Source organism: Mustela erminea, chromosome 1, assembly GCF_009829155.1.
Source record: "Mustela erminea isolate mMusErm1 chromosome 1, mMusErm1.Pri, whole genome shotgun sequence".
Classification (NCBI taxonomy): domain Eukaryota; kingdom Metazoa; phylum Chordata; class Mammalia; order Carnivora; family Mustelidae; genus Mustela; species Mustela erminea.
The window spans coordinates 20,516,368-20,538,202 of record NC_045614.1 but is presented as its reverse complement, the minus strand read 5'-3'; the positions used below and the strand labels follow the sequence as shown (position 1 = coordinate 20,538,202).

The 21,835-nt window shown below is 36.2% G+C and overlaps 1 protein-coding gene across 6 annotated transcripts in view; it reads right to left on the bottom strand.

The window, feature by feature from the left end:
• The window catches only part of DOCK3 (dedicator of cytokinesis 3), a 562,865-nt gene that overhangs the window by 340,308 nt on the left and 200,722 nt on the right, over nt 1-21,835 (bottom strand). The window lies entirely within an intron of this gene.

Below are 21,835 nucleotides of genomic sequence, written 5' to 3'. Positions count from 1 at the left end.
AGAGTCCGTCCTCAGGGGAAAACTGTGATCTTAGGCAACTACCAAAAAGACTTTTTAAGTTACAGATTGGAAATATTCCATCTAATCACTCTCAGGATATAGACTTATATACAGAACTTGGCATGTACCTATAAAACCAACAATATTACCTAACCAGCTAATATCACCTATGTTATCCAGCTCTGAGCTGGAGAAACAATTCTCAGACTCTGGCTCACATTTATATTCACAAGAATGAATCAATTTAGACATTTTTATAAACATTTCTTCTTTTACTCTTTCATTATAGAGTTTCCATTTTCATATTTGCTATAATTTGATTTTAATTCCTAACAGATAAAAAGTGAATTGTTTTTAAAAACAATTAAGTTTTCCAATCAGTGCTTCATTCCTTTTCCTGATGTATGAAACTCCCCCTTCAAATAAAACACAATGGCCTAAATTTTTTATATTCTCTAGCCTCCACCACTGCCAATAATAAATCTATATGACACTAGGCCATCAGCAGCTGGACATTATAGTTTTCAATGTACAGATTTCTTACCTCCTTGGTTAAGTTTATTCCTAAGTTTCTGCTTGCTTTCACTGCTATTTTAAATAGACTGTTGCCTTCCTTTTTTTAGATATTTCACTGTTAGTGAACAGAAACACAGTTAAATTCTTTGTGTTAATTTTGTATCCTGTAACTTTACTGAATTTTTTTCTTTCTTTAAAGATTTTATTGATTCATTTGACAGAGAAAGAGAGATCACAAGTAGGCAGGCAGGGGGGAGGGAAGCAGGATCCCCACTGAGCAGAGAGCCTGATGCAGGGCTCAATCCCTAGACCCTGAGATCACTACCCGAGCCAATGGCAGAGGCTCAACACACTGAGCCACCCAGGTGCCCCTTTACTGAATTTTTCATTGGTTTTAACAGTTTTGGGGTAGAGTCTTTAGGATTTTCTACATATCATATGCAAGCACATACAATTTTATTTCTTCCTTTCTTATTTGAATACCTTTTGTTTCCTTTTCTTACCTGCTGTTCTGGCTAGTACTTCCAGTATTCTGTTTAATAGGAGTGGTGAGAGTGAGCACCCTTGTCTTGTTGCTCCTCTTAGAGAAAAAGACTTCAACCTTATACCATTGCATATGATATTAGCTCTGGACTTGTCATACCACGGCCTTTCTTATGCTGAGGTATGTTATTTCTAAACCCAAATTGCTAAGTTTTATCCATTAAAGGATGCTGCATTATGTCAAATGCTTTTTCTGCATCTACTGAAATGATTATACAATTTTTATCTTTCATTCTATCAGTAAGATGTATCAAATTTATTAGTTTGATAATGTTAAATCATCCTTTCGCCCTTTGATATGATCCTTTAAAAGTGCTGTTAAATTCAGGTTGTTAATATTTTGTTGAGAAGTTTTGCATCTGTATTCATCAGGGATATTGTCTTTGGTTCTCTTTTCCTTTAGTGTCCTTATCTGGCTTGGGTATCAAGGTATTACTGGCCTCATAAAAAGAGTATGGAAGTGTTCCCTCCTCTTCAGTTTTCTAGAAGAGTTTGAGAACTGGTACTGACTCCTATTTTTTTTTTTTAAGATTTTATTTATTTATTTGACAGAGAGAAAGATCACAAGTAGGCAGAGAGGCAGGGGAAAGCAGGCTCCCTGCCGAGCAGAGAGCCCAATGCGGGACTCGATCCCAGGACCCTGAGATCATGACCTGAGCCAAAGGCAGAGGATCAACCCACTGAACCACCCAGGTGCCCTAGTATTGACTTTTTAAAGTTTAGTAGAATTCACCAGTAAACTCATCAGGACCTGGACTTCTCTTTGTTAGAAGATTTTGGTTGCTCATGCAATCTCCTTACTCACTACTTAGATGATTAACAGTTTTTTTATTTCTTCCTGATTTAACCTTGGTAGGTTATATGTTTCTAGGAACTCACCCATTTCCTCTAGGTTATCCATTTTGTTGATATTAATTTGTCATAGCATTCTCTTATAATCCTTTCTATTTCTATGGTATCGTTTTAAATGTTTCCTATTTCATATCTCATTTCATTTGAGTCTTTCCTTTTTTCCCTTAGTCTATTTCAGGATTTGTCCATTCTGTTTATCTTTAGGGGGAAAAAAGCCTGTTCTTAGTTTTGTTAATCTTTTCATAATCTTCTGGTCTCTATTTCACTTTTTCCACTCTGATATTTCCTTCCTTCTGCTAAATTTGAGCATAGTTTTTTTCTTCTTTTTCTAGTTTCTTGAGATATAAATCTGGGTTGTTTATTTTACATCTTTCTTTTTTCGTATTGTAGGCATGTATTACTATAAAATTCCCTCTTAAAACTGCTTTTTTAAAAAGATTTTATTTATTTATTTGACAGACAGAGATCACAAGTAGGCGGAGAGGCAAGCAGAGAGAGAGGAGGAAGCAGGGTCTCTGCTGAGCAGAGAGTCCAACGTGGGGCTCCATCCCAGGACCCTGAGATCATGACCCGAGCCGAAGGCAGAGTCTTTAACCCACTGAGCCACCCAGGTGCCCCTTAAAACTGCTTTTGCAGCCTCCCATAGTATACTGTTTCCATTTTAATTTGTGTCAAGGTATCTTTTTATTTCCTTTGTGGTTTTTTTTGACCACTGGTTGTTCAGAACTGTATTGTTTAATTTGAACATATTTGTGAATTTTCCAGTTTTCTTCCCATTATTGATTTCTACTTTCATACCTTGTAGTCTAAAAAAGATATGTAGTATAATTTCAATCTTCTTAAATTTGCTAAGCCTTGCTATGTGACCTGTCATAGGATTTATTCTGAAGAATGTTCCATTTTCAGTTGAGAATAATGTATATCCTGCTGTTGGTGGATGAAATGTTCTATCTACTTCTGTGAGGTTCGTTTGATCTAAAGTAGAGTTCAAGTCCAATGTCTGTTGATTTTCTGTCCAGATAATCTTACTGAAGTCTCCCACTATTATAATCTAATTCTCCCTTTAAATCTGTGTTTAATACCTTTATTATATATTAATATATTAGTTTCTGATGCACCTTTATGAATGATATATCTTCTGGTTGAGTTGATCCTTTTATCATTATATAAATGATTTCTTGATCTCTAGTTACACTTTTTGACTTAATATCTACTTTACTCAGTGTAAGGATAGCTACTTATGGTCTCTTTTGGTTTCCACTTGCATGAAATATCTTTTTCTATCCCTTTACTTTCAAGCTATATGTATCCTTAAAGCCAGAGTAAGTCTCTTATAGGTGGCATGCAATAAGCTGGGCCTTGTTTTTGAATCAATCCAGCCACATTAGGTCTGTCAGTTAGAGAATTCAATCTATTTACATTTAAAGTAAGTATCGATAGGTAAAGACTTACTAGTGCTATATTATTATTTCCAATTCTTTTTTTTTTTTTTTTTTTAGTGCAAAATGGTGGTTTATTAAAGCACGGGGACAGGACCCGTGGGCAGGAAGAGCTGCTGCCCTGGGTTGGGAGGGATGGCAGGTTATGCCTTCCTTCTTTCATCTTTTGCTGCCTTCCTTTGTGAACTTCCACAGTGATATGTTTTGATTCCCTTATCTGTCATCTTCCAGGATTCTGCTGTAGGTTTTGCTTTGTGGTTACCATGGTTTTATGTAACACATCTTAAAGTCTATTTTATACTCATAACAACTTAACTTTGATCATCTATAAAAACTCTACCCTTTTACTCTCCCCTGCTCTGATTTTGATGTCACAATTTACCTGTGTTTGTATTTTGTATTTTAAAATTACTGTAGCTATGTTTTAATACTCTCATCTTTTAATACTAGAGTTAATATACCATCATATCATAGTATTAGGGTATTCTAAATCTAACTACATAATAACCTTTACCAGTGTGTTTTATATTTTCATGCTTTCATGTTCTTAATCAGTGTTCTTTCATTCAGCTTGAAGAACTCCTTTTAGCATTTTGTAAGGCAGGTCTAGTGGCAAATTCCCTCAGCTTTTGTTTAGTTGGGAAAATTTGTATCTCTCCTTCATTTCTGAACAATGGCTCTGCTAGGGAAAGTATTCTTGGTTGGTGAGGCTTTTTTAAAATTTCAACACTTGGACTATATTACCCTACTCTTTCATAGCCTGCATTATTTTTGCTGAGAAATCCACTGGTAGTCTAATGGGGGGGGGGTAGTAACCTCATAAGTTACCACCTTTGTTTCTTTTGCTGCTTTTAAAATCTTTCCTTGCTGTGACTTTGAGAATTTTATTATAATGTGTCTTGGAGGAGATTTCTTCATGTTCAGTTTGTCTGGTGACCTATGAAGACTATGAACTTAGATGTCCAAATTTATCCCTAGATTTGAAAAGTTCTTAGTCATTATTTCTTTAAATAGGTTTCCTGACCCCTTTCCCACCATCTTCTCCTTTCAGAATTCCAATGATTCACAAATTGGTCCCACTGATATGTACCACCAATCATGAAGTCTTTCTTTTTTTTTTTTTTTTTCCAAATTAGAGCCTTTTTATTCCAATAATCCTAGCAAAATTCATGGGTTTTTGTTGTTGTTTTTTTTTTTTTTTTGGATGAGAATGTCTTTGTTTGGTTTTTTTTTAATTTATTTTTTATTTATTTTCAGCATAACAGTATTCATTGTTTTTGTACCACACCCAGTGCTCCATGCAATCCATGCCCTCTCTAATAACCACCACCTGGTTCCCCCAACCTCCCACCACCCCCCACCACTTAAAACCCCTCAGATTGTTTTTCAGAGACTATGGACTCTGAAAAACAATCATGAAGTCTTCCTTTATGCTTCCTCATTTTTTTCTTCTTTTCCAGTCAGGTTTCCTCTGACTGTATAATTTCAAAGTTCCTATCTTTAATTTCACTGATTCTTTCTTCTGCTTGATCAAACCTACTGCTGATGTGCTCTGCTACATTTTTTTTCCATTTCATTCACTGAATTCTTCAACTCCAATTTGTTTGGTTCTTTTTCATTATTTATCTCTTTGATAAAACTGATAAATTTTTATATTGTTAATGTACTGTTTTCCTGATTTCACTAAACTGTCTTTCAGTGTTTCCTTTAGCTCATTAAACTTCCTTAAAAGAGCTTTTTTGAGGGGCACTGGGGTGGTTCAGTCATTAAGCGCCTACCTTCGGCTCAGGATCCTGGGATCAAGCCCCACATCAGGCTCTCTGCTCAGCGGGAAGCCTGCTTCTCCCTCTCCCACTCCCCCTGCTTGTGTTCCCTCTCTTACTATATCTCTCTTGGTCAAATAAACAAACAAAATCTTAAAAAACAAAACCGGCTTTTTTTTAATTCTTTATCAGATAAATTGTAAATTTCCATGTCTTTGGATTCAGTTACTAGAAGATTATGTGGTCCTTCAGTGGAATATGTTTTCTTGGTTTTTTTTTTTCTTTTCTTTTTTTAAATTTAAATTCAATTAGCTTCCTTGGTTTTTCATGTGTCTTGGAGTTCTGTGTTATGGTCTTCAAATTTGAAGTAGTAGTCACCCGTCCAGACTTTACTAACTGCCAGCAGGGCAGAAATACCTTTCATGTTCCTCTTAAGAGATTCTGTAATTTCTCAAACCTCCCATGAACCTGCTCCATATTTCTTGCTCACTTTTGTGGCAGAATTCTTCAACATGAATGCTTTCTATCAATTCTACAATGCACCAGGCTGAGTGCTGACAGGGTCTCTTGTGTCATCCCAAAGGTCGCACTATAACTCAAGTTTGTGGTCTCTGTACTACAGATTCTGCCTGCTTTCCATGTGTATTCAGTAATAGTCTTCCAAAGCTTGCTCTTGCCACCATCTTAAAGAGCATGTACAATGAGCCAGCCACAGCATAAGGGACATAGGGGATGGCAGGTAGTATGAGGCACAAAGCACTGGGATGCTCATGGGGCAGTGGGGAATCCAAAGGTGGGACTTTCCAAGCAGTAAATGGTGGGCTTTTGATGGAGTCTGATGTACAGGAGGTTCTGTGTCTCTTTAATGCCACCCAAAAATCCTATGAGCCTCTTTCTACCTCTCAGTCATGGAACTCCCAATTTAGTACTCTGGAGAGGGCAAGACAGAAATGAGCCTCTCTGGAAGCATCTGCAGAACTGGAGAAGCTGGATCCTCACTCACATGCACTCTTGTCTTCGCAGGAGAAATCATGGGCCTAAAAGGATTTCCTCTGGCCTTTATCTGTGCTGTCTTGTGGTAAAGTTGATATAGGTAAAGTGAAATTTTTCCTATTAACCACTCCAATGTACCCAAACTCTTACTTTCTGCTCCAAGAAAGTGCTGGGTCTTCACCTATAGAAACCTAGACATCTACAAAGTTTCTCTAATCCAAGGGAGATTGTCTTCAGAAGCTCCAAGATGACAAAAGGGTCACTTCAGGATACACATCTGGGACTGGGATCTATCTGCCTATTACCCAATGCACAGGTAGGTGAGACTTCTCCTGGGTCCCTTGTTGTATGATGAAGGATGCTACAGGTCCCCAAAACACTTTTGTTTGTGGATGGAAACATAATATTTGTTTTTGAGAGTGAGAACAAAAACTAGGGACATCTTATAGCACCACAAAGCTGACATCAAGTATACCAGTAATACATTTTATATATTGGCCCATAATAAAAGATAACTTATGAACAGGGAATCCTAATATAGGAAAATATGGACTTAGAATAAAACACACAACCTCATGCAACCAAAACTAAGCAATGACAACCTGTTATCTATAAAGGAAGAATAGTAAAAAGCTAAAAAGGCATAAAATTAGCATATGCTTCCAGGAAGATGGATGAGACATATTTTTCACTAATCCTCCTGCCAAATACAACTAAATACAACAAAAAACTGTGGACATATATGTAACATATACATAAATATATACATATTTTACACATATAACATCAATATAAAGCACATATATACATGGTATATTAAAAGCTCTAGAAAGAAATATATTTTTTAAAAATAGGAAGATTCTGAAAGGTACAGAGAAAAAGGCAGACCAGCTAAGGACCTTGAGATGCTAGAAAGAACACAGTGGTGCATTCCCTAGATTTTCCTTTACCTTATACATCTGTTATTTGAAGCTGAAAAGGCTAGAAACTGAGAAATACCAACAGGCACAGACCAAAAAAAGACTGTTCTTTCTAGCTTAAGAACCAGGAAAAGTCAGCCTGTCAACAAAGAAAACACCTTAGTAATAACCACTATATTGATTCCAAATATCACCAAAAATGAAAGAAAAAAAAAGCTGTGGCCCAACTCTCACCCACGCAAGCAAGGTTAACTGGAGAAATTGGACTTTCACCTTCATTGGACCATAATTAACACATTCAAGTCTTGAACTGGTATAGTACTAGACTGAAAAGGCCAAGTTGGGAGTCAAGAATTTCTACCCAAGTGGGCAATAACAAGCCACAACCACTTAGTGGCAGTGGAGACTACCTGAACTTCTACCCCTAACCAGCATTAATGAGACTCCTCCATCATCCCCTGTGGTGTCTGAAGATGCCTAAGAGAGAGATGGTGGGGACTTTCACCATTGCTCAGCAATAACAAGGTCAACATTCTCCTCCGGTGTTATCAGAGGCTACATGATGCTTTCCCATCAGTGAATAATCAGTGGAAGACTACTAGGAAGCTAGAATTCCCACACCTATTCAACAGCAACAAGGAGCCTGCGCCATTCAGTGTCAACAGAGGCTGAGTGGGAAACAAGGACCTCAACCCCCTCTTAGCAGTAATAAGGCAAATCCTGTCCTTCCCCTACAGCAGCACTGTTACAAAAGCCAGAAAAAGCAAAAGTTTTAAATAAAAGCGGTATCTCATAACATAATTCCTAAAGGTCTAGGTCCTGTCATACCAAGAACCAGGAAGATCTTAAATTGAATGGGGGGAAAAAAAAACAACACATGACAACACCAAGAAAACAAAGATGCTAGAATTCTCTCACAAATATTTAAAGAAGCCATCATAAAAATGTTTCAGTAAGCAATTATAAATATGAGTGAAACATGAAAAAGAAAAGAGAATCTCAGCAAAGAAATAAAATGTCTCAACAAAGAAACAGAAGATATTGGATTGGCTCAACAATAGAATGGAGGGGACAGAGCAAAGAAGCAGTGAGCCATAAGTCAGAAAAACTTAAAATGATACAACACTGACTGTGATATTGGGATGCAATAATATATATTTCTTCATCCCAAATCCCTGACACAAGAGCTTCTAAAACTCTTGGAATTTCTGGATAAGAAAAATAGGAGAAGCATCAACTTTGTTATTCATAATAAGCCACTTTCAACTCTACTGGGGTTTATGCTAATGAAGTGACCCTTGGTGGGCCTCCAGAGAGCTTCAGAATGGGAGATGTCAGGGGAACCATGTGATTACAGGGCTGGAACTTTCAGCTCCACTCTCCAAACCCAGGAAGGGGAGAAAGGCTGGAAAATGAGTTAATCACCAAAGGCCACTGATTTAATAAATCGTGCCGTCACAATGTAACTCCCATAAAAACAACAATGGGGTTTGGACAGCTTCCAAGGTAATGAACACATGAAGTTGCTGTGAGGTTGAAATACCAAAACAGGGCACAGAAGCTCCATGTCCTGGTTCATATACCTTGCGCTAAGCATCTTTTCTATTTGGCTGTTCCTAAGTTGGATCCTTTATGATATACTGAAAATAGTAATTAAGTTGTTTACCTGAGTTCTGTGAGCTGTTCTAGTAAACTATCAAACCTGAGAAGGGGACATGGGAACCCTCAATTTATAACTGAAGTCCAGGACTTGAGATTGGCATCTGAAGTGAAGGTGGTCTTGTGGGACTGAGCTCTTAACATATGAGATCAGTTAGCATAAGAACTGCACTGAATTGTTGGACACCCAAGTGGGAATCCAGACACTTGTAGAATTGGTTGTTGGTGTAGAAAACCCCACACTTTTTATGTCAGAAGTGTTGAGAGACTAAACAATAAAGAGGAAATAGACAGGAAAAAAAAATATTCACGGACCTATATGACTATGACAACAACAACAACAAAAATATCTAACATTCTTGTCATCAAGTCCTGGGATGAGAGAAGAAAAAAGGCAAAGCTTAGAATGTACATGAATAGAATAAATCCTAGTGAGAATAGAGAGCAACAGGAACTATCATATATTGCTGCTGAGAAAGCAAAACGGTACAGCCACATTGGAAGAGAGTCTGGCTGTTTCTTATAAAACTAACATACTCGGGACTCCTGGGTGGCTCAGCCATTAAGCATCTGCCTTTGGCTCAGGTCCTGATCCCAGGGTCCTAGGATCAAGCCCCGAATCAGGCTCCCTACTTGGCAGGAAGTCTGCTTCTCCCTCTCCCACTTCCCCTGCTTGTGTTCCCTCTCTCAATGTGTCTCTGTCTATCAAATGAGTAAAAAAACAAAATCTAAAAAACAAAACAAAAAAACTAACGTCTTCTTACCATACAACCTAGCAATTGCACTCCTTGGTAATTCCAAGTGAGCTGAAAACTTATGTCCACACAAAAGCCCACAAAAATGTTTTTACAGTTGTTTTATCTATAAATGCCAAAACTTGGAAGCAACCAAGATGTCCTCTTCAGTAGATGAATATAGTCCATCCAATCTATAGTCCATCCAGACAGTGTAATTCGGGGGGGGGGGGGTGGGTGTGGAGGAGGAGGAGGAGGAAGGAGGAGAAAGGAGGAAGGAGGGAGGAGGGAGGAGGGAGGAGGGAAGAGGAGGAGGAGGAAGAGAAGAAGAAGAAGAAAAGAAATGAGCTATCAAGCCACAAGAAGACATGGAAGGATTTTAACTGCATGTTGCTGAGTGAAAGAAGCCAATCTGAAAAAGCTACAGTCTATATGATCCCAACTAAACAGCATTCTTTAAGAGGCGGTAAAAAAATCAGTGTTGCCAAGAGTCCTGAAGAATGAGGAAAGGAATGAATAGGTGGAGAATAGTGTATTTCTAGGGCAACAAAACTATTCTTAAGACACTTCAATGATAGATATGCATTTGCAAAACCATACGCATTATGCATTTGTCAAAACAATAAAACTATACAACACAAAGAATGTACCCTAATGTAAACTATAAATAATAGTAATAGTAATAAATATTGGTTCATCAAATATAACAAACATACCACACTAATGTAGAATGTGAATAGGAAGAGAAACTGGGAGAGAGGATCCTTATACTTTCTGTACAATTTTTCTGTATACCTAAAAGTGTTCTAAAAAATAAACTCTAACAAAATTTAAAATTAAAAAAGTGGTGGGTATTAAGGAAGGCACATATTGCATGGAGCACTGGGTGTGGAGCATAAACAATGACTCTTGAAACACTGAAAAAATAAAAACTAAGATGTTAAAATTAAATTAAATTAAATTTTAAAATGACAGAAAACTTCCCAAATTTGGCAAAGGAAAAGTCTACATATTGAGGAAGTTGAGCAAACCCCAAACAGGATAAGCCAAAAGAAACACATATCAAGACACAACATAGTTACATCTCTAAATATCACATGCAAAAAAAAAAATCTTAAAATCAGTAAGAAAAAAAATACCTTACCTCTAGTGGAAAAAATATTCAAATGACAGTGAATTTTTCACTAAAATCAGAGAAAACTAGGATCACTACTCACATGGCCAAAAGTAGAAACAACTCAAGTCTCCATCAACTGTAAGTGGACAAATATACTGTGATATATTCATACAATGGGATGTTAGTCAGCCATAAAAGCAATTATGTACTGAGATATGCCACATCAATAATGAATCTTGACAATATTATACTGAGTGAAAGAAGAAAGTCACAAAAGGTCACATATTACATGATTTCACTTATAAGAAATATCCAGAATAGGCAAATCTATATAGATAGTAGTTATCAAGGGCTGGGGGATGAAGGAATAATAAGGTTTCATGTTTGGGGTGATGAAAAGGTTTTGGAATTAGACAGTGGTAATGATCGTAAAACACTATGAATGGACTAAATGTCAACACGGAGGGGTGCCTGGGTGGCTCAGCCGGTTAAATGTCTGTCTTTTATTTTGGCTCAGGTTATGATCTTAGTGTCAGGCTCCATGCTTACTGGGGAGTCTGCTTGAGATTCTCTCTCTCTCTCTTTCACTCTCCTACTCCCTTCTGTGTTCACACACACTCTCAAATAAATAATCTTTTAAAAGCTTCATTACAAAAATAACAACATAGGCAAACAAGAAGTAAAATCATGAAAAAACACATTATGCTAAAATTAATGAAAAGCAAGAGTTAATATTAGATAGACACCAGAACAAACAAAATTATCAATACAAAAAGGGACATTATATAATGATACAAAGTCAACCACCAAGAAAACATAGCAATCATAAATGGAGATGCACTAAACAACAAAATATGTTGAAGCAAAAGTCACATAAATAAAAATAGACAAATTCACAATTATAGTTAGAAACTTACAGAACAACTAAACAGTAAAAGAGCAATGATAAAGAACTTAACAACACCATCGACCAGCAGGATCTAATGACATTCACAGAACACTCCACTGATCAAAAGCAGATACACATTCTTTTCAAGTGCCCACAGGACATATGCCAAGATAAATCATATCCTGGGCAAAAACACAAATGTCAACAAATTTAAAACAATCAAAATCATAAACAGAACGTTTTTTAACCCCAGTAAAATCAAACTGGAAATCAATCACACAAAACACAGAAGAAAAATCTGCAAATGGTTGGATATAAAACAACATATTTCTAAATAATCCATGAATCAAAGAGGACTTTTCAGAGTAAATAGAAAACTGAACTGAATTAAAATGACAATACAATATATCAAAATTTGGAGACACAGGTAAAGAAATGCTTAAAGGGAAAGTACTGGCATTAAATGCATATATTGTATTTTGTTTCAAGTTTTTATTTAAATTCTAATTAGTTAACATATAGTGTAATGTTGGTTTCAGGAGAAGAATTTAGTGATTCCTCACTTACATATAACATCCAGTGCTCATCACTGCTCCTTAATATCCATCAACCATTTAGCCCATCCCCTGCCTACGTCCCCTCATCAACCCTGTTTGTTCTCTATAGTTACAAGTCTCTTATGGTTTGCCTCCCTCTCTTTTTTTTTCTTTCCCCTATCTCTTTTGTCTCTTAAATTCCATATATGAGTGAGAATGGCTAAAGTTAACAACACAGGAAACAACAGATGTTGGCAAGGATATGGAGAAAGGAGAATCCTTTACGCTGTTGGAAATGCAACTGGTGCTTCCACTCTGCAGAACAGTATGGAGGTTCCTCAAAAACTTAAAAATAGAACTATCCTATGATCTAGTAGTTGCACTAACTAGGTAATTACCCAAAATACAAAAATACTGATTCAAAGGGATACATGGACCCTAACGTTTATGCAGCATTATCAACAATAGCCAAATTCCAGAAAGAACCCAAATGTTCATCAACAAGGAATAGACAAAGAAGATGTGAGGGCACCTGGGTAGCTCAACTGGTTAAGCTTAAGCATCCAACTCTTGGTTTTGGTTCAGGTCATAATCTCAGGGTGGTGAGATCAAGCCTTGCCCCCAGCTCCACACTCAGTATGGAGTCTGCTTGTCCCTCCCTTTCTGCTCTGTCCCTTCCCCCCACAATTCGCATGCATGCATGCACTCTAAAAAAATCCTCAACAACAACAAAAAAGATGTGAAAAGCTAATTGGGAAAAATTAGAAGAGGAGACAAACCATGAGAGACTGTAGACTCTGAGAAACAAACAGGGTTTTGGAAGGGAGGGGAGTAGGGGGATGGGCGAGCCTGGTGGTGGGTATTAAGGAGGGCACGTATTGCATGGAGCGCTGAGTGGGTTGCATAAACAATGAATCTTGGATCACTGAAAAAATAAAATAAAAATTAAAAAATAAATAAATAAAATTGGTTTCCTATAAAAAATGAAATATAAATAAATAAAAATAAAAATTATTCCTATTTTATAAAAAGAAAAAAGATGTGGTGTATGTATATATATATAATGGCATATTACTTAGCCATAAAAAAGAATGAAATCTTGCCATTTACAACAACATGGATGGAGCTAGAATATATTATGCTAACAAAAATAAGCCAATCAGAGAAAGACAGATGCATATATTATTAAAAAGGAAAATTGCATGGTCCACTTGGCTCAGTCAGTAGAGCATGCAACTCTTGATCTTAGAGTTGCGAGTTCAAGATCCATGTGGAGCATGGAGCTTATTTAAAAAATAAATAAATCTTTTAAAACTTTAAAAATAAAATAAGGAAAATTGCAAATCAATAATCCAAGCCCTCTCTTCAAGAAATTAGAATAGAAAAGCAAAGTAAGACCAAAGCAAGCAGAAAGAACAAAAAGGAGAAATCAACAAAATTTAAAAAGGAAAAACAATAAAGAAAATATAAAGCTGGTCTTTGGGAAGATCAACAGAACTGACTAGGGGTGCCTGGGTGGCTCAGTCACTTAAGCATCTGCCTTCAGCTCAGATCATGATCCCAGCATTCTGTGCTCAAGCCTCAAGTCAGGCTCCCTGCTCAGCAGGGAGTCTGCTTCTCGCTCTCCCTCTACCACCCCCACTTGTGTTCTCTCTCTGTCAAACGAATAAATAAAATCTTTTTTTTTAAAGATTTTATTTTTTAAAGATTTTATTTACTTATTTGACAGAGATCACAGGCAGAAAGAGAGGCAGGCAGAGAGAGAGGAGAAAGCAGACTCCCCACTGAGCAGAGAGCCCAATGCGGGACTCGATCCCAGGACCCTGAGATCATGACCTGAGCCGAAGGCAGAGGCTTTAACCCACTGAGCCACCCAGGCGCCCCAATAAAATCTTTTTTTTAATAGAACTAATTTCTACCAAGACTAACAAAGTAAAAAACAGATGATACACAAGTTGTCAATATCAGGAATGAAACAGGAAATTACACATTCATTAAAAGGATATTAAAGGAATATTTCAAAAACATTATGCAAATAAATAGATGACATGCATGAAACGGACCAGTTCCTTTTAAAATACAAACTACCATAACTCAACCAATACAAAATGTATACAATTGATTCTTGAACAATACAGGGTTAGGGGCACCAATACCCCAGTGTTACCAACACCCACACAGTCAAAAAGCCATGTATACCCATGTATACCAAAAAAACCATGTATACCTCAAACACTTAACTACAAATAGCCTACTGTTGACTAGAAACCTTACTGATAACATAAACAGTCAATTAACACATATATTAAATGCTATATGTATTATATAGTCTATTCTTGCAATAAAGTAAGCTAGAGAAAAAATACTTTAAAATCATAAGGCAGAGAAAATAAATTTACACTACTGTATTGTATTTATCACAAATCCACACAGAAGTGGATCCACGCAATTCAAACCTATGTTATTCAAGGATTAACTATAATTTGAATAGCTTGAATAGCCCCATGACCATTAAGGAAATTGAATTCATATTTTAAAACTCCAAAGAAAAAAAATTTTCAGACCCAGATGTCTTCACTGCTTCATTCTACCAAAATGATTGAACACTACTACTAAAAAATCACTACCATAAAATAAGAAGAAAAAAATCTCTTAATTTTTTATGACATCAGTATTACTCTGATAACCAAAATCAAAGATAGTATAAATAAAGAAAACTATAGACCAATATCCCTCATGAATATAGATATAAAAATCCTTAGCAAAATGTTATCAAGTAGAATTCAGCAATAAGAAGACTTATGCACCATTTTAGGGATGAAAAACATTTTCAAATTCAAAAATCAATCAATGTAATCTACCATATTAAAGCTAATGAAGAAAAATCACATACTGTATTATGCGTAAGACAAACTTCAACACCAATTCATGACTGAAATGGGACTCAGAATAAAAGCAACAAAATCATAGAGGAGTAACATAAGCAAGATGGAAAAGTAGGAGTTTTCTACCATTTTCCCCACCAAAGAAAACTGATTTTAACAATCAATCACAGAAAAGAATGACCTTGTGGAAGTTCAGAAGTCCAGTGGAAAAGTTCAAGCACAGTGTTGGGGAAATAAAAAACTCTGAGACTGGATGCACTCAAAAGGGTAAGAACAATTTTACTTTATCTGCATTATTCCTCCCACAAGGCAGGCCAGCTCAGCCAAGAAATAACTTCTTGACCTGTGATTTCTCCTATGGCAGAAAGTGAGAGCATCTGAGTGAGCACCAGGCTTTCCCCAGCTTTGTGGTATGCTGCTGAAGAGACCCACTTCTTTCTCACCCCATCCAGAATACTGAGGTGTACTACATAACTGGAGGATGAGGAGGGGCTAGAAGGAGAGCAGCCAGGACTCTCAAAAGACATCAAAGGATCCTACCAATCACTTTACAGACTCCATCAGGAAGCCTGTGCATGAGCTAATGGGGACATCTTGCCTGAAATTCTTCCCAACTGGCCCACAGGCATCCCCAACACACTGCACACCTCCCCCAGCTAATCCCCAAGTCCATGGCCAGCTCCCTGTACAACAACAAATATAACCCTCTGCAGATAGTTACTGAGCACATGCAGAAAGCCACCTGTGGGACTGAAAGAAAGCACAGAAACTTGAGCATTCAGCACTGCCTTAAGTAAATCAAACAAGAGACTTGTTAGAAAGTGGACTGATTTTTCTGGGATTGAAAGAAACCATAAAGTCTTAAGGATTCCACTCCAAGAAGGAACGAGAAGTGTGGAGCAAGTGCATCCAAAGGAAAGGTCTAAGAGAAAATATCCAACAGGGCTGACATAAGTTATTCCTCTACTAAAGACATAAGTAAAAATGGATGAAGTAATTGCTTCTTCACATGCAAAAAAGAAATGCAAAATTTCAAGAACATGAAAAATAAAGGAAATGATACCACCAAAGGAATACAATTTTTTTCTAGTAACCAAGCCCAAAGAAACAGATCTGTGATTTGCCCAATAAATAATTCAAAACAGTTGTTTTTAAAAAGCTCAAGGAGTTATAAGAAAACATAGAAAGACCATTAAACAAAATCAGGAAAACAATACACAAGCAAAATGAGAAGCTTAATAATTAAATAGAAATCATAAAAAGAAAACAGAAACTCTAGAGCTGAAGATTACAATGAATTAAATGAAAAATGTAAAATAGAGTACCAAAAGCAGACTTGACCAGCAGAAGAAAGAATCAGTGAGATTAATAATAGGAACCCTGAAATTATCTAGCAAAAGAGAACAAAGAAAAAAGAATGAAAAAGAGTAAAGAAATTCTATGTGAATTATGGGATACCATCAAGAAAAACAATCTACATACTACTACCGTTCCAGAAGGAGGAAGGAGAAAAAAGGGGACAGAATCTGATTTAAAAAAAAATAATGGCTGAGAAGTGCCCAAATCTGGGAAGAGATTTGAATATCCACGTTCATGAAGCTAGGTCCCCAAAAACATTCAACTGGAAAAGATAAATTTAAAGACAAATTATAATAAAACTGAATAAAATTGAAGACAAAGAGAATTTCAAAAGCAACAAGATAAAAAAAAAAAAGGTGGTAACTTACAAGGTAACCCTCACAAGGCTATCAGCAGAATTCAGCAGAAACCTTGCAGGCCAGGAGAGAGTGGGATGATACATTCAAAGTACTGAAAGAAAAAAATTGCCAACTAAGAATACTTCACCCGGGAAAGATGTCCTTCAAAAATAAAGAGATAAAGAGTTTCCAAGACAAACAAAAGCTGAGAGAGTTCATCACAACTAACCTTGCCTTATAAGAAATGCTGAAAGAAGTTCTTCATGCTAAAAGGAAAGGACACTAATTAGTAACATAAAAAACATATAATAAAAATACAGAACACACTCATAAAGGTAAGTTTATACTTAAATTCTGATTTCTCTAATACTGTAATATGGCAGCATATTATCAATTAACTCTAGTAAACAGTGAAGGACAAAGGTATTAAAAATAACTACAGCTACAGTAATTTCTTAAAGAATATACATAAAAACAGACACATAGACCAGTGGAACAGAGTAGAGAGCCCAGATATGGACCCTCAACTCTATGGTCAAATAATCTTCGACAAAACAGGAAAAAATATACAGTGGAAAAAAGACAGTCTCTTCAATAAATGGTTTTGGGAAAACTGGACAGCTATATGTAGAAGAATGAAACTCGACCATTCTCTTACACCGTACACAAAGACAAATTCAAAATGGATAAAAGACCTCAATGTGAGACAGGAATCCATCAGAATCCCAGAGAAGAACATAGGCAGTAATCTCTTCAATATCAGCCACAGCGACTTCTTTCAAGATATGTCTCCAAAAGCAAAGGAAACAAAAGCGAAGGTGAACTTTTGGGACTTCATCAAAATCAAAAGCTTCTGCACAGCAAAGGAAATGGTCAAGAAAACAAAGAGGCAACCCACGGAATGGGAGAAGATATTTGCAAATGACAGTACAGACAAAAGGTTGATATCCAGGATCTATAATGAACTCCTCAAACTCAACACACACAAAACAGACAATCATATCAAAAAATGGGCAGAAGGTATGAACAGACACTTCTCCAATAAAGACATACAAATGGCTATCAGACACATGAATAAATGTTCATTATCACTAGCCATCAGGGAGACTCAAATTAAAACTACCTTGAGATATCACCTTACATCAGTTAGAATGGCCAAAATTAGCAAGACAGGAAACAACATGTGTTGGGGAGGATGTGGAGAAATGGGAACCATCTTACACTGTTGGTGGGAATGCAAGTTAGTGCAGCCTCTTTGGAGAACAGTGTGGAGATTCCTCAAGAAATTAAAAATAGAACTTCCCTATGACCCTGCCATTGCACTCCTGGGTATTTACCCTAAAGATACAGATGTAGTGAAAAGAAGGGCCATCTGTACCCCAATGTTTATAGCAGCAATGGCCATGGTCGCCAAACTGTGGAAAGAACCAAGATGCCCTTCAACGGATGAATGGATAAGGAAGATGTGGTCCATATACACTATGGAGTATTATGCCTCCATCAAAAAGGATGAATACCCAACTTTTGTAGCAACATGGAAGGGACTGGAAGAGATTATGCTGAGTGAAATAAGTCAAGCAGAGAGAGTCAATTATCATATGGTTTCACTCATTTGTGGAGCATAACAAAAAGCATGGAGGACATGGGGAGTTAGGTTGGGGTAAATTCAAGGGGAGGTGAATCATGAGAGACTATGGATTCTGAAAAACAATCTGAGGGGTTTGAAGTGGCAGGGGGTGTGGGAGGTCGGGGTACCAGGTGGTGGGTATTATAGAGGGCACGGATTGCATGGAGCACTGGGTGTGGTGAAAAAATAATGATACTGTTATGCTGAAAATAAATAAATTTTAAAAAAATAAAATAAAATAATATACAATATAAAAAGATGTAAACTGCAACATCAAAAATATAAAATGTGGGTAAGAGCAAAAGGGTGTAATTTTTATATGAGATTGAAGTCCAAGTATTATCAGCATTAAACAGACTGGTTTTTTTAGACTTTATTTATTTATCTGAGAGAGAGAGATCACAAGTAAGCAGAGCAGCAGGCAGAGAAAGGGGGAAGGAGGCTCCCCACTGAGCAGAAAGCCCAATGTGGGGCTCGATCCCAGGACCCTGAGATCATTACTTGAGCTGAAGGCAGAGGCTTAACCCACTGAGCCACCCAGGCGCCCCTAAATAGACTGTTAAAATGTGTTTTATGTAAGCCTTGCAGCAACCACAAACAAAAACCTGTAATAACAGATATTAAAAAGATGAAAAGAAGGAAATCAAACCATACCATTTTGGAAAATCATCAGTTCACAAATGAACACAAAAAGAGAAAAAGGAAAAGACAAAGGAACTAAAAAAGAGCCAGAAAACAATTAACAAGATAATATTAGTAATTCCTCACCTACTAATAATGAAATGTAAATAGGTTAAATTCTCCAGTCAAAAGGCATATAGTTGCTGAATGAAATAAAAAATACAACCCAGCTGCATGTTGTCTACAAGAAACTCACTTCACCTTTAATGATAAACTTCAGCTCAAAAGAAGGAAAAAAATATATATATATATATATTTCATGTAAATGTAAAGCAAAAGAGAGCAGAGTTAGCTACACTTCTATCATTCAAATTAGATTTCAAGTCACAAACAGGAGTCGAAGAAGGTGATTACATAATTACAAAGGGGTTAGTTAATCATGAGGATAAAACAACTGTAAATACATACACACCCCAAAAAACAGAGCATTTGAATATATTAAACAAATAATAATAACACATCTGAAGGGAAAAAGAGACAATACAAAAATAGGAAGAAAAAAAGCAAGAGATTTCAATACCACTTTTTAACAATGGATAGATCCAGAAAATTAATAAGAAATTATTAGGCTTAAATTATACTTTAGACCAAATGGAGCTAACAGGCATATAGAGAATATTCCATCCAATAACCACATAACACACATTCTTTTTAAACACCACAGATTATTTTCAGGGAAGATAAAGTGTTAAACCACAAAACAACTCAAGAAGACAGAAATCACACCAATTATCTTTTCTAACCACAATGATGTGAAGCTAGCAATCAGTAACAGAAGAAAAGCTATAAAATTCACAAATATGTGGAAATTAAACAACACATTCCTGAACAACCAATTAGCCAAAGCAGAAATCAAAAGAGAAGTTAAAAAAATAACTTAAAACAAATGGAAATGGAAACACAACATACCAAAACTTATAGGATGCAGAAAAAAACAGCTCTAAGATGGAAGTTTAATGGTGATAAGTGCCTGTAATAAGGAAAAAAAAGTCTTAAGAACAACCTAACATTATATCTGAAGGAACTATAAAAATAATGAAGTAAGCCCAAACTTAGCAAAAGGAAGAATATATAAAGATTAGGGAGAAATAAATGAAATGGGCACTAGAAAACAATAGAAAAGATCAACAAAATTAAGACCTAGCTATTTGAAAAGATAACCAAAATTGAAAAACATTTAGCCAGACTAATAAAGAAAATAAAAGAATCAAATAAATAAAATAAAAAATCAAAGAGGAGGCACTACAACTGATATCATAAAAATACAAAGGATAAGAGTCTACCATGAAGAATTATATACCAATAGGTTAACCTAAAAGAAATTGAAAAATTCCTAGAAACATATACCTGACAAGACAGAATCATAAGTAGAAAATTTGAACAAACTAATTATGACTAAGAAAATTTAATCAGAAATTTAAAACCTCTTAACAAACAGATGGTTTCACTGATGAATTTTACCAATGACATAAAAAAAATCATTATCAATCCTTCTTAGGGTCTTCCAAAAATTTGAAGAAGAAGGAACACTTCCAAACTCATTTTACAAAGTTAGCATTACCTTAATTCCAAACTCAGACAAGGAGACTACAAAAAAAAGGAAAGGAAAGGGAAAAGAAGAGGGGCGAAAAAGGCCAATATCCTGTTGAACACAGATGCAAAAAACACTCTCAACTAAATACGTGCAAATCAAATTAAGTAGAACATTAAAAGAATCACACATCATTATCAGGTGGGATTTATTCATCAAATGCAAGGATAGTTCAACATATGAAAATCAGTATGATACATATATTAACAGAATGAAGGATAAAATCATATGATCATCTCAATAAATGTAGAAAAACATTTGACAAAATTCAGCTGCCTATAATAGAAACTCTTAACAAATCAGGTATAGATAGACTATACTTCAACATAATCAAGACCATATATGACAAACTCACAGCAAATATCATAGTCAATGAAAGCTATACCTCTAAGAGCAGTAAGAAGACAATGATGCCAACTCTCACCCCTTCTATTCAAAAAGAAGTCCTAACCAGAGCAACTAGGCAAGAAAAGAAATAGACAACTAAACTGGAAAGAAAGAAGTTAAAATTGTCTGTTTTGCATACATGGTATTATATACAGAAAACCATAAGGGTGCCTGGGTGGTTCAGTCAGTTAAATGTCTGACTTCAGCTCAGGTCATGATCCCAGGGTCCTGGGATCGAGCCCCATATCAGGCTTTCTGCTTGGCAGGGAGTCTGCTTCTCCACTCCCTTGCTCCGGCTCTCTCTCTGTCTCCCTCTCACTCACTCTCTCTCATGTGCATGCTCTCTCTCTAATAAACAAATAGAATCTTTAAAAAAAGAAAGAGTCACTTATGGTTTGTCTCCTTCCCAAACCATAAGTGACTTTTAATCTCACAAAACTGAGGATTGCTGGGGGGGAGGGGGGTTGGGAGAAGGGGGGTGGGGTTATGGACACTGGGGAGGGTATGTGCTATGGTGAGTGCTGTGAGGTGTGTAAACCCGGCGAGTCACATACCTGTACCCCTGGGGATAAAAATATATTATATGTTTATAAAAAATAAAAAGTTTTTAAAAAGAAAGAAAGAAAGAAAACCATAAAGCTCCCACAAAATAATTTTTCAGAACTGATGAGCCTTTTAAAGTTGCAATATACAAAATCAATATACATAAAATGGGTTGCATTCCTTTTTTTTTTCAGAGATAAAGATCTTTTATTGAGAAACGGTGAGAAAGGAACATTATAGGGTTTGGATTACTTAATGGGTTCATAGTCCAGAGAGGGGTATGAGTAAGGATTCGAAGAGCTTTTTAGGGGTTGATGAAGTCATTAGGGAGGAACATTTCTTAAACTAACAATGAACTATTAGATATAGAAATTAACAAAACAATCTTTTTACAATAGCATCAAAAAGAGTAAAATATTTAGGATTAATTAACCAAGTAGATGAAAGATCTGTACACCAAAAA